At 37.9% G+C, this 13,842-nt stretch overlaps 1 protein-coding gene and 2 non-coding genes across 12 annotated transcripts in view; 1 reads left to right on the plus strand and 2 right to left on the minus strand.

Moving 5' to 3' along the window:
* Positions 1 to 13,842, plus strand: part of MTMR3 (myotubularin related protein 3) — a 134,029-nt gene that overhangs the window by 14,915 nt on the left and 105,272 nt on the right. The window lies entirely within an intron of this gene.
* LOC120361085 (U6 spliceosomal RNA) lies at positions 1,331 to 1,436 on the minus strand. Its single transcript, XR_005577445.1, has one exon. It is a non-coding gene; the product is annotated as a U6 spliceosomal RNA (small nuclear RNA).
* Positions 12,195 to 12,306, minus strand: LOC120361079 (U5 spliceosomal RNA). The gene has a single exon (XR_005577440.1). It is a non-coding gene; the product is annotated as a U5 spliceosomal RNA (small nuclear RNA).

Here is a 13,842-nt window from a genome sequence, read left to right on the forward strand (position 1 = left end):
CCCCCAGGCTGGAGTGCAGTGTTACAATCACTAGTCACTGTAGTTTTGATCTCTTGGGCTCAGTTGATCCTCCCAGCACAGTCTCCTGGGTAGCTGGGACTGCACTGGTGGGCCACCATGACCTGCTAATTTTTTTTTTTTTTTGAGACAGAGTCTCGCTCTATCACCAGGCTGGAGTGCAGTGGCACGATCTTGGCTAACTGCGACTTCTGTCTTCCAGTTTCAAGCAGTTCTCTTGCCTCAGCCTCCTGAGTAGCTGGGACTACAAGCATGCACCACCATGCCCAGCTGATTTTTTTGTGTTTTTTTTGGAGACTGGGTTTCGCCCTGTTACCCAGGCTCGTCTTAAACTCCTGGATTCAAACAATCCACCCACCTCGACCTCCCACAGTGCTGGGATTATAGGCATGAGCCACTGTACCCAGCACCCAGTAAGTAGTTTTGAACCCTCACTTCTTCCCATTCTTTCCTCTCTGTTAGTTCCCTGTATCTATTGTTCCCATGTTTACATCCATGTTTACCCAGTGAGTAGCTTAGGACGTTGATCTCCAGCTGCATGCATGTTGCTGCAAAGGACATGATTTTGTTGTGGCTGCAGTGAACCTTTGGGTAAAGAAAATTTACAAAAATATTTCACATCCTTTTTTTAAAAAATGAAGTTAAGTAGTAGTAATTTATAGTTCAGATCCACTTTATAAGTGAGTCACTGATAAAGACAGTAGTTACACACTTTATAACATTTCCTTGATGTGGCAAATTTTTCTTGTTTTGGTTTTTTTTTATGTGAGTTAATTTGGATGAGACTTTCTTGAATTACTTACATTTATAGCATTTATTTCCAGTAGGGTTGAGATGAGGAGCCTTCAATCCAACAAAGTTGTATACATACATTCATGGAGGTGACACTTAGCTTATTTAATCAGGAAACACTCATACTTGTCCACATGTAGATGCTCCACGTGGACTTAGTCCTATTTTTTGGAAATTTCACCATGTTGCCCTCGCTGGTCTTGAACTCCTGAGCTCAAGTGATCCTCCCACTTTGGCCTCCCAGAGTGCTGGGATTGCAGGCGTGAGCCACTGTGGCCAGCCAGAAATGTTATTTTAATTCTATAGTATATAGTATATGTCATTGTGATTACAGTTTATGTTTATTCCATAAGCAGCAAATTGACTCCTTCAACAGTTTTAATAATTTTCCAGTTGTTTTGTCTTTAGTTTCCCAGGCAAATAATGCTATTGTCTTCAATCACATTATTGATTAGTTCATCCCATTTTTCATATTGATCTTTTTTTGGATATTAAATAATACAGACTACTGTAATAATAAAAAAAGATGGAAAGCCTCACCAATTTGCATGTCATCCTTGTGCAGGGACCATGCTAATCTTCTTGTGTTGTTCCAGTTTTAGTATATTTGCTGCTGAAGTGAGCACTTCATTTCTGTAAAACTTAAAAAACAGACAAAACTAACAGATGGGGATGGAAATCAGAATAATGGTTATCTTTGGTGGTGAGGACAAGGGAGATTGTAGGAGTGCTAGTAATGTTCTGTGTCTTGATCTGGGTCATGATTTTATGGTTGTGTTCTGTTTATAAGACTCATTGAGTAGTAGACTTAGGAAGTGTGCACTTCTTTGTATGTATGTTATACCTCAGTTAAAAACTTTTGCCTCCCACAGAATTTTAAAGAACATAATCTGCTGAGTTTGTCTCCTTTTAGTTTTTGATGTAACTTTTCCACTACTTCACTTCATATATGAATACACTTAAGCCTTTCTATTATGATATAAAACAAACATACAGAAGAGTGCACAAATCAAATGTATAGCCTAATGAAATTTTAAAATTATTAAATTGGAGTTTTTTGGGGTGTATTATACCTGTATCTTTGTTAGGAGGGAAGGAGTTGGTGGAGGGCTTAAAGTTCTGGAGAGGACAAAGTTTTAAGGAATCTCAGAATACCAAATCTTCATCTAGGCTCTGCCTTGACATTATTGTTTCTTTGGATAAGTCATTTAACTTATTTAGACCTCACATTTTTTTTTTTTTTTTTACATAAGAAGTATAATACTTAACCTTTCTTTTTGCAAACCGAACTAGGTAGGTGCAATTCAGGTAAAATAATAGGAATATGGAATAGTATAACTAGATAGCTCTTTATTTAGACCAGGCGTCCACAAACTACAGCCCGCGGGCTGCATGCGGCCCCCTGAGGCCATTTACCTGGCCCCCCGCCGCACTTCAGGAAGGGACACCTCTTTCACTGGTGGTCAGTGAGAGGAGCACAGTATGTGGCGGCCCTCCAACGGTCTGAGGGACAGTGAACTGGCCCCCTGTGTAAAAAGTTTGGGGATGCCTGATTTAGACCATTGACTTTAGGTCATTTACCTTACAGAGCAGAATTGTGGTATACAAAGACTACATAGCTGGTGATTATTGATATCATTTATTTATATTAGGTTAATACTGAGGCTTAATTAACTATGCCAGTTATCGCCCTGTGATTTATTATAATACATGTATTAACTCATTTGATAGTCTAGGACTATTCCCAGAGGGTGGTGAAATTATTCAATTTTACTGATGAGACAGTTGAGGCAAAATTAGGTTAAATAACTTGGCTAGGTTCGTTGAGATCTTGAGCCTGTGCTTTAAAAACATTTTTTTTTGAGAAAGGGTCTCACTCTGGTCTCACCCAGGCTGGAGTGAGTGGCGTGATCTTGGCTTACTGCAGCGTCTGCTTCCAAGGCTCAAACCATCCTCCTGCTTCATTCCCCCAAGTAGCTGGGACTGCAAGTGTGTGCCACCACACCCTGCTAATTTTTTTGTATACTTTGAAGAGGTGGAGTTTTGCTGCATGACCCAGACTGGTCTCAAACTGCTGGGCTCAAGTGGTTTGCCTGCCTTGGCCTCCAGAAATGCAGGGATTACAGGTATGAGCTGTTGTGTCCGGCCTAAGCTTGTGCTCTTTTTTGTTTATACTGCCTAGTTAAGTGAAAGCACTTAGACTTTTAGGCAGATGTTAAGATTTTATAATAATCTGTTAGAGAGTTTTTGCAGTAAAAATTTTGGTATTTTGGACCAAAATTAGGAGAAGAGTCTCATTTGTTTTGACCATAATGATTCTGGAAAAGATTGTTGTCAGTATTTATTACTTGGATTTTATTCCCTTCTTAACAAAGGTTATTTTCTCCAAAAATGACTTGGATGCAAGCACTAGGTAGTTTTCTTTAAAAATACATGTGTATTTTAATCTTAAAGGATTTTGTGACTAATTTACCAATACTGTTCAATTTTTAGGCAAAATGTTAATGGAAGGGAGTTTTCAAACTTGGAGGCAGATTTGACCAAGGCATCAGTGGTTTAAGCAGCATCTATTTGGTCTTGGCATTAGAGCAATAAGGATTCTATCATGTATGGTTGAAAATTATTTTTGTTAATGTATATTTGAGTATGGTTCTATGAGGTTGGGAAACACTTCTAGTTGTGCAACCACCATGATAATCAAGATACAGAATAGTTCCTCAAAAAAATTTCCTCATGACCCTTTCTATAGTCAACCCATTTCTTCACCTTTAGCCTCTGGCAACCACTGATCTGTATTTTCTCTGTTTTTTTTGTCTTTTTTTTTTTTTTTTTTTTTCGGAATTCCATGTGAACGAAATCACGCAGTATTTAGCCTTTTTGTTGTAATTTTTGTTTGTTTAATAGAGATGGGAGGTCTTGTTTTATTGCCTGTGCTGGCCTCAAGCTTCTCATCTCAAGAGATCCTCCTGCTTGGCTCAGTATATGGCCTATTGAGACTGACGTCTGTTATTTAACCTAATGTATTTTGAGATTCATCCATGTTTTTATGTATCAGTAATTACTTTTTTGTTGCTTAGTGGTATTCCATTGTATGGATATACAACAGTTTCTGTATTCATTCCCCAGTTCATTTGGTTGTTTCCAGTTTTTGGTAATTATAAATAAAACTGCCATAAAAGCATTTATATGTACATACATACACATTTGACCATGTATTTTTTATATGGTTTAAAAAAAATATGGTGCCTAGAAGTTTTATTTATTTATTTATTTATTTATTAATTAAAGATGGGGTTTCACCATGTTGGTCAGGCTGGTCTTGAACTCCTGACCTCAGGTGATCCGCCCGCCTTGGCCTCCAAAGTGCTTGGATTACAGTCATGAGCTACCACGCCCGGCCTGTGCCTAGAAGTTTTATAACTTTACTGCAGAACCTGAAAAAGCTGGTTATTTTCACAGAACGTTGTAAATTGCTTAGTAAACTTCATCCCCAGAAAAGCGTACTCTGGAATGAGACTAATCTGTTTGTATAAATAATCTTGTAGTATAAAGTGTAAGTCATTAGAATTTTTTAAATTAAAGAAATATGCACACATATTTAATGGGTAAATTTATATATAAAACTCCTTAGTGCATAATTTTATATTTTATGTTTTTAGTAGCTTTTAAATTGTGAATCATTGACTTTTTTGTTCCTCCAAGTAATAGAATGGTTATGTAATTGGTTATGAAATTTCATAAGTAAAACATATTAGGAAAGAATTTTAGCATTACAGAGTTCCTTTTTTTCTTCTCTCCCCTCCCTCAAGATGGCTGGAGGTATTAATATTGATAACCAGAGTTTCATGTGAACAAGACATAAAACTTAGGTTGATTAGCTACTTGAATAAATTATCTTCTTTGTTGTGGTAGTGAGCTTTCTTTTTGCAGCAATATGAGGCCAGGAGAAATAGATGAGACTTTTTTACCTTAGAAAAGAGATTGCAGGCTGGATGAGGTGGCTCATGCCTGTAATCTCAGCACTTTGGGAGACCGAGGAGGGCAGATCACTTGAGGTCAGGAGTTCGAGGCCAGCCTGGGCAACATAGTGAAAACCTGTCTCTACTAAAAACACAAAAATTAGATCTGTGTGTGATGTCATGTGCTTGTAATCCTAGCTACTTGGAAGCTGAGGCATGAGAATTACTTGAACTCAGGAGGCGGAGGCTGTAGTGCGCTGAGATTGTGCTAGTGCTCTCCAGCCTGGGTCACAGAGTGAGACTTCATCTCAAAAGAAAATAAAGAGATTGCAGACAATTTTTGCAAGTTCATTTTTTGAGATTCCAATTCTAACCCTGAGGACTACAGAGGCCATAGGTGGTTTGATGTTTCAGAGAATAGTAGTGTTTTTAATTTTCTTTCTTTCTCTTTCTTTCTGTTTCTTTCTTTGTTTCTTTCTTTCTTTCTTTCTCTTTTTTTTTTTTTTCGAGACAGGGTCTTACTCTGTCACTGAGGCTGGAGTGCAGTGGTGCAAATCATGGCTCACTGCAACCTCAACCTCCTGGGCTCAGGTAATCCTCTCAACTTAGCCTCCTGGGTATCTAGGACACTATAGGAATGTACCATCTCACCTGGCAATTATTATTATTATTATTTTTTTTGTAGAGATGGGGTTTTGTCATGTTTCCCAGGCTGGTCTTGGAATTCTTGGGCTCAAGAGATTCACCTGCCTCAGTCTTCCAGTGTGCTGGGATTAAAGGCGTGAGCCACCTCACCCAGCCATTTCTTTTGTGTAGTTTGGAATCTTAGTTTAAGACCTCAGTTTAAATATATTATATGATTGAGGTGCTAGGTATATGGAGGTACTAGAACTACAGAGCTTTTCTCATTAATATACGTTTCTTCTGAGGTGGAATATTCAGAAAACTGAATATTGTGTTTGGAACCAAGGGATATTACATTTGAAATATGGTCATTTGGTGAACAGGTATCTCATTTGTAGGCTATCATTATTTTTGGCTATTTCACATTTAGATGCCTGCCTGGAAATACCTGCCCAGTCTTGCCAGTAATGGGGATTGCAGGTTAACAAGTTGGTCTTCTGTATGTGGCTGCCTGATATGGACAAGAACCATATAGCTCTTTCCTTTAACCATAACAGCAATGTTGGTGATCCAAGTCTAGAATTCCAGGATAGGGCTGCCAAAATTAGCACCATGGGAGTATGGAGGTAGCAACTGTGGGATTAGTAATACAAATAGAATTTTAATTAGGTTTATCAGTTGTACAGTTAATCTTCATTGCTACCTTGTGAAGTAGGCACAGTCGGCTATATTGTTACTCCTACTTTACAAGTAAGTAAATTGTATTTCATAGCTGTCAGGACTTATCTGAGGTTGCACTGCTAGTGAGTAGCCGAGATAGTACTTGAGTCCACACATCAAGTTGGATGCTGTTTCCACTACTGCAGTCTACTACTGCAGTTTACTGTGGTGAATAACAGCTCAGGCTTGGGTTTGAACTGTGGTTCTGCCACTTACCTCTCTGTGATCTTGGGCAAGTTCTTTAACTACTCTGAGTCTCAGGCTTCAATGGGGATAACAATAATACCTCTTAGGGTTCTTGTGAGAATTCAGCAAGTGTTTATAGTATTAGATAACCAATAGTAAGCCCTCCATTTTTGCTAATTGTGGTTGTTGGTACTATTATTACAGTGAAAACAACACAACAGTTACACATCCTCTTTGCCCTGAGGATCTGTGTTTAGAGTTGAAAGACAATAAATGTAAGAAGCCAAAATATTCAAAGATGATAAAATAAGTAGCAAGGGGAGTTGTTTTTAGCAGGAAGTTGGACAGTGTTGAGAGGGGTATGTTTGTGTGTGTGTCTTGGTTCTAAACAAGGAAGCAGTTAGACAATTAAGTTATAAGTAAGGCAGTTGGAGCTTTAGGACAGGGTTGCGTAGGACTAGTGTTGGAGGAAAACTTTTTAATCAACCATCACACATGGCATGTGGAAATTTACATTCTAACAAGATTTAAACATACCAATGTGCTATCCTCTATTATGGTTCTTAGAGCTATTGTTATATCAGAATGGAGTAAGAAACTTTACATTTTTCATTTTTAGTGATTATACAGAGACTGATATAGAAAATCAGCATATGTTCTAGTACAGTAGATCCTTGGTATATTTGGGGGATGGGTTTCAGGACCCCTATATACCAAAATCTGGGCATACTTCAGGCCCCCAGTTGCCCCTGTGGAACCTGCCTATGTGAAAAGCCAGCCGTTGGCCTGCTGTATATGTGGGTTTCATATCTTGAGAATACTTTTTCCATCCACCTTTGGTTAAAAGAAATCCGCACGAGTGGACCTGTGCAGTTCAAACCCCTGTTGTTCAAAGGACAACTGTGTAAATAAAACAGTGGTCCCTCTCCTTGAAGTTTCATAGTTGATAATTGTATCATAGTTGATACATAGTAGTTGATACTATGAAAATTTCATAGTTGAGCTCTTTTACCATGTATGTAAATCTTAAGTGCTAGGGAATTCAGAAGTATAAGTTACAGGGTTATATCATTTGGTGCTTGAGTCCTTTCCTTTGGATAAGGTATTTCCTTGGTATAAGGTAATGTTCTTTCAAGCATTCTAAATTAAATTAAGTTGTTTTAATTTACTTATTGGGGAATATCTTGTCTTTAGTAGCTGCTATGTGGAATTACGTATTTCATGTATTCAGTGTTTTGAACTGCATCTTTTCTTGTATTTTTAGAGCTTTCTCCTTTTTGGATATTAAAACAATTTTAAGGGTTTTGGTGTATATTTTAAATTTGTTCACTAAACACTTGCAAAAGCATATTTTAAATTGTGGCAAGTTTCTTAAACCTGTTAACCTGTTATGTGTTAGCTGTTATATATTAGCTTTTTTCAAAGTCATTACATATCCTTTTACTGACAAATGTCAAGCAAGTTCTGAGCATCCGAAAGTCTAGATTCATTCGGAGCATTTGCTCAGCAAGACATTTTTTTTTGTTTTGTTTTTGAGATGGGGTTATCACTGTGTTTTCTAGGCTGGCCGTTAACTCCTTGGATCAAGCGGTCCTCCCATCTCAGCCTCGCAGGTAGTTGGGACTAGGTGCGATTGCATACCACTGTGCCAAATTTATTTTTAAAGTTTATAGGAAAAATTGTGTCTTCTAGAGACCAGTACCATGCATGAATATATTTGTCTCACGTTTATTTATTATTTTTTATTTTGAGACAGAGTCTCTCTTTGGTGCCCAGGCTGGAGTGCAGTGATGCAGTCTTGGCTCACTGCAACCGCTGCCTCCTGGGTTCAAGTTATTCTCCTGCCTCAGCCTCCCTAGTAGCTGGGATTACAGGTGCCTGCCACCATGCCCAGCTAACTTTTGTATTTTTGGTAGAGATGGGCTTTCACTACATTGACCAGGCTGGTCTCGAACTCTGACCTCAAGTGATTTGTCTGCCTCAGCCTCCTGAAGTGCTGGGATTACAGGCGTTAGCTACCATGCGTGGCTTTTCTCCCTTTTTATACCCTGAAAGCATTATTACTCTCCATTATTGTATTCAGTGCTAGGAGCTTGAGTTGCCCTACATCCACTTCCCCCTTTCCCCATTTTCAATATTGTTTCACCTTATAAAAATTAAAAATTTGGCTGATATGGTGGCTTATACCTGTAATCCCTGCACTTTGGGAGACAGAGGTGGGTGGATCACTTGAGGCCAGGAGTTCGAGACCAGCCTGGCCAACGTGGTGAAAACTCATCTCTACTAAAAACACAAAAATTAGCAGGGCATGGTAGCATGTGCCTGTAATCCCAGTACTTGGGGAGCTGAGTGAAGCAGGAGAATTGCTTAAACCCAGGAAGCGGAGGTTGCAGTGAGCTGAGATCGCGCCACTGCACTCCAGCCTGGCTTACAGAGTGAGACCTGATCACGAAAAAACAACCCCTAAGAATTATAAAATTTTTTATTGATGGATTTCTCTAAAACTCTTTACTAAAGGTACTTACTAAAGAGTAGATGTTTTCCCCCTTCAGTGATAGTTGATGGACCTTCAGAGAATCCTCGAGTATCTCAAGCTTTTACTTTAGAGTTCTTACCTGAGACAGAAAAGTTGAGTTTTCTTTCCTCAAGGGCATAAAAAATTTTAAAAGTACTCATTTGCATAATATCTACTCAAAGAAAATTATCAGGTGATTTTATCAGGTGAAATTATCAGGATATTTTTGGATGCTTGCATATAAGAGAATCTTTTAACATGATAACTACATAACCTCCTTTGTATTATTCATTCCCTTTCTTACTGAAACAAGTGAGGGGCTTGCTTGGATGTGTATCTGTATCTTTTTTTGATACACACTTTGAGGGAGTCTTTTGAAATGCAATGTTTTGGTCACCATTCCAGCTCTACAGGAATATGGTTTCATGATAAAGCCAACAAAGAGCATACTGGCAGCAGTCCAGAAGCTGACTCACTAAGGAGTAATGATAGACACTTTGAAAGGAGCGACTGGTCTCAGGATCTCACATTTCAAAGCTTCATGCTATGATTACATCAGTAAAAGGCAGCCAAGAAATCAAGAAGAGATCTTGCTTGTACCTCCTAGGAGTAATGGTATATAGGTAGGAAGAAATTCCATAGTCGGATGCAAGTAAGATTTTTTTTTTTCCTAACAACCTTGTAAAACTTGGGGGTGAGGAACAAGTTGAGGATTCAGAATGGGAGTAACCATGGTGGGAACTTTCCTTCTACAGACCTGGATGAGAATAGCCTTATAATGAGTGACTTAAGGGTTAACTCAGGAAGCTCAATGCCATATCAGTTTTCTAGAGCTAAGGGAATATACATAGTAAGCACAAGTATCATGTTCATGTCAGACACTGTAGCTACTGCTTCCTACTAGAACAGACCAGAAGAAACCAAAGCAAGACCAGAATCAGTTCAGTTTTGAGGAACAGACCTTTTGCCTACTAGCATTGCACACTTCAGGAGTAAAATAGAATGAAAGTAGACTGGCTTCAGTACTCTGAAAGTGATAGTAACTCTTGATTGTTTTGGTGGATTAGAGTGACTGCAGCTCTGTTTCTAAATTGAATTTCATACCTATAAGTTGTTCTAGGTGGCAAATTAATCTTCTTTAATCAGTACCACAAATTAATTGTTGGCCCTTTGCGGAAATAGCAGGAAAATGCCTTTTTCATGGTGAAGGTTATCTGAGAGATAAAACATCTACATAATCTGAAAATATTTTCCAGAGATAAGGCTAAGTGACTATATATACCACTGTGATAGATTGACTCATTTTGATTATTGTAGAACTTCGTATTTCTCAGTAAAAAGTACTAAACATGATAACATTATGGAGGATTGCTTTTAGCCATTTGCTGTATTCTTTAAAGCACATTTAGGAATGAAAAGTTAGTTTCCAAAGTGCTATCATTCACTTAATACACGTTTTCTCCAGAATATGCTTCCCAAAAGTTAAGAGTACTTTTATTTATTTAAGAAATATGTTAATTTAAGTTTCTTTTTTTGAGACAAGTTCTCACCTTGTTGCCCAGGCTGGAGTGCAGTGGCACAGTCATGGCTTACTGCAGCTTCAACCTTCCAGGCTCCCACATTCCTCCCAGGCTCAAGCCATCTTCCCAATTTAGCCTCCACTATTCTCAGCTGATTTTTTATTTCTTGTAGAGAGTGGGTATTGCTGTATTGCCCAGGCTGGTCTAAAACTCCTGGGCTTACTGAGCCCAGCCCACAAGAAATATGTTACTTTTTTTTGAGATTTTTGTGTAATTTGAGAACACAGATTAGCTGCCCTACTCACCCACCCCCAGGGAGATAGACCTGGTTTCATAGTACTGAGAGAGAAAAAAAAATTAGCTTCTTAATTTATATTGCTTTTCTGCCTTTTTGGGATTGAATGCTTTGACTTTTCTCTTGTTTTTATATTTGCTATATATGTGTTGTTCTTACTTAATTTCTTAAATGGTTTAAACTTGCATCTGTAAATTATTTACTAGCTAGCTTTATGACCTGGGCAAGTTACCTTCTCTCTCTGCTCCTTAGTTTCCCTCTTTATAAAATGAGGATAATAATATTACCTACTTTGTAGAGTTGTTGTAAGATTAGTGACTAATAGATGGTGAAGCACTTAAGAGTACTCTATACGTGTTGGCTGTTAAAATTATAAGCAAGGACCTGGACTTCCCCTCCATTATTTATATCTCTTCGTCTTTATAATTTTTTCATAAACAGTAAGTCTCTAAGCATGTCACAGAACTTTGTATTGAGGAATAATAAATATCACCTTGTATGTAATTCTTTATTATAAACATAAATTTGTTACTTGTTAAAAACAGAGTATCATTTTGCCTCAGATTGAGCTTACAAGAAGTTAGTAGAGAGTAGGCCCTTTTCTGTGTTTTATAGGTACCCACACACTACTGAATGTAGGTCATCGTTTAAATTAAATTCTGAATGTACATCCGAATCTAATGCAGTTATATAGAACAAAACAGCTTCTATGAGACTACAAGTGTTACTATAAAGGCAAACACTGTAGTTGGTAGCAAACTGATCAGTTGAACTAAGTGATGGATCAGCAGTTTTGAGGTTGCTGGTTTTTATTTAACAGTTGTTTCAGAATGATTATTCCTGAAACAAAGTAATTTAGAACATACATAGGTTAAGAAATTTCATATTCCTTTCCACTTTAACCTTTTGAGAAAAGAAGCATTTTTTCAAGGATAGTTAGCTCTGTGAGTGCCATATGAATTTTAGCCATTACTGTGGCGACTATATGATAACCAACAGTAGGAGTCTAACACTTTGGTTTCAGATTTGTGCTGTTGTTGAGTAAATTTTTATTTATTTATTTTTTGCCCTTATTTTTTTTATTGCATTTTAGGTTTTGGGGTACATGTGAAGAACATGCAAGATTGTTGCATAGGTACACGTGGCAGTGTGATTTGCTGCCTTCCTCCCCTTCACCTATATCTGGCATTTCTCTCCAACAAGTAAATTTTTAGAATGAGATTGCTCTCTTCTTACTAAACTGTCGTATGTATAAGCCGATTCAATTAACTTTTTTTCCCCCTGTTAAGACTTTTTTTTTTTTGAGATGGAATCTCGCTCTGTTACCAGACTGGAATGAGGTGGCGTGATCTTGGCTCATTGCAACCTCTGCCTGCTGGGTTCAAGTGATTCTCTTGCCTCAGCCTCCCGAGTAGCTGGGATTACAGGCACGTGCCCCACACCCAGCTAATTTTTTGTATTTTTAGTAGAGACGGGGTTTCCCCATGGCTTCTCAAAGTGCTGGGATTATAGGCATGAGCCACTGTGCACAGCCAATACTTTTCTTTTTCTTTCTTACATTTAGCCCGGCCTAAGAAGGCCTCAAAAATTTGGTCACCAATTCATAACTGTTAACTCTCTCCATGGAAATCTTTAATAAAAGGCAAAAAGATTTGTTATGAAGAGAAACCAGAGCATGCATGACAGGACTTTCTGTAATTTTAAGTTAGTGGTTCAGTGTCAGGGGTTAGATTTTCTTAATTTTTACATTTTGTAGGATTATTGATAATTCCTAAGTTGTATCCTTACATCATATTTTTTTGGACATTAGGGATCTACTTTCAACACTTAATTATACTTGTAAAAGGAATAGAGCATTCTGTGGATTTCTTGTTTTTGAGATTCTGGCATTTTATTCATTAAATAAAATAAGTTTACTTGTAGAGAGTGGCAAATCATTACTTTTAGTTTATTAGTTCTCTCGGTAGGATATCCGTTTTCTGGCAGCTTAAGGGTTGAACGTGTGTACCAGGCCCAGGGAATTTTGTAACTATCCCTCTTGTACTATAGTACCGATTGGCACTACAGATTGGTAATTCAGCAGTAGGCATTTTTCATAGGTATTGGTATACAAATGACAGGAGCAAATTTTCTTCTGGACTTGTGAAGCTGAGACTGTCTGCCCCACCCCAGGCAGGAGGTCTGCCTGCAGTGGAAGAGAATGAAGCCAGAATGAGGCCAAACAAGTAAAGAGGAACATGAGATAGAGATGGATCCTATAGCACTGAACCTTTGAGGCCCTGGTCTTGAAGTTTTTTTCTTTGTTTCTATGCATCATCTCATTATCCTGTGAGCCAAAAAGTTCTGATTTTAGGGCTGGGTGTGGTGGCTCACACCTGTAATCACAGCACTTTGGAAGGCTGAGGCAAGGAGGATTGCTTGAGCCCAGAAGTTGGAAACCAGCGTAGGCAACATAGGGAGACTTGTCTGTACAAAAAATTAAAAAATTAGCCAGATGTGGAAGCACATGCCTATAGTCCCAGATACTTGGGATGCTGACGTGGGAGGATCCCTTGAGGCTGGAAGGTGAAGGTTATAGTGAGCCATGATCACACTGCTATACTCTAGCCTGGGTGACAGAGTGAGACTGTCTCAAAAAAAAAAAAAAATTTTTTTTTTAATTTTGTTTAAATTAGCTTGATTTGGGTTTTTTTTTTTTGTTTTTTACTTACAACTGAGAATTTTGACCAGTATATTTAATTTTAGTCTGACTATTTCTCCAGTGGGCATAGTATTTAAAAATACTTTGGACTTTAATCTCAGGGTAAATATGAATATACATAGGTACACTTAGTTTGTATATGAGATAATATTCAGAATCAGTGGAGTGAAAATAGTAACGTATCTTCCATTTATCAATGGCTTAGAGGGAAAAGTGTTTATAATGGATATAGAATGAATCAGTATTCCTTTCCCATTATTTACACTTACATAGTGTAGAAGTTTTCCTTAAAGAGCTTATCACCATAATAAGTACAATAGCAAAGATATAAAGTCAGCACTTTCACTGATTAGGCATACATATCCTCTTCATTGTTTTCTTACAAAGTAACTATAATAACCATATAAAAGGGTCAGAAAAGGGGAAAAACACTGGGTGGAAAGACAGACAAGAGGAAATGAAGAGGTGAGGTCTGTGTAGTAAGCATTAGTGAACTTGTAGTAATTGCTTTA

This window comes from Saimiri boliviensis, chromosome 21 (genome assembly GCF_048565385.1).
Source record: "Saimiri boliviensis isolate mSaiBol1 chromosome 21, mSaiBol1.pri, whole genome shotgun sequence".
In the NCBI taxonomy this organism is placed as follows: Eukaryota; Metazoa; Chordata; class Mammalia; order Primates; family Cebidae; genus Saimiri; species Saimiri boliviensis.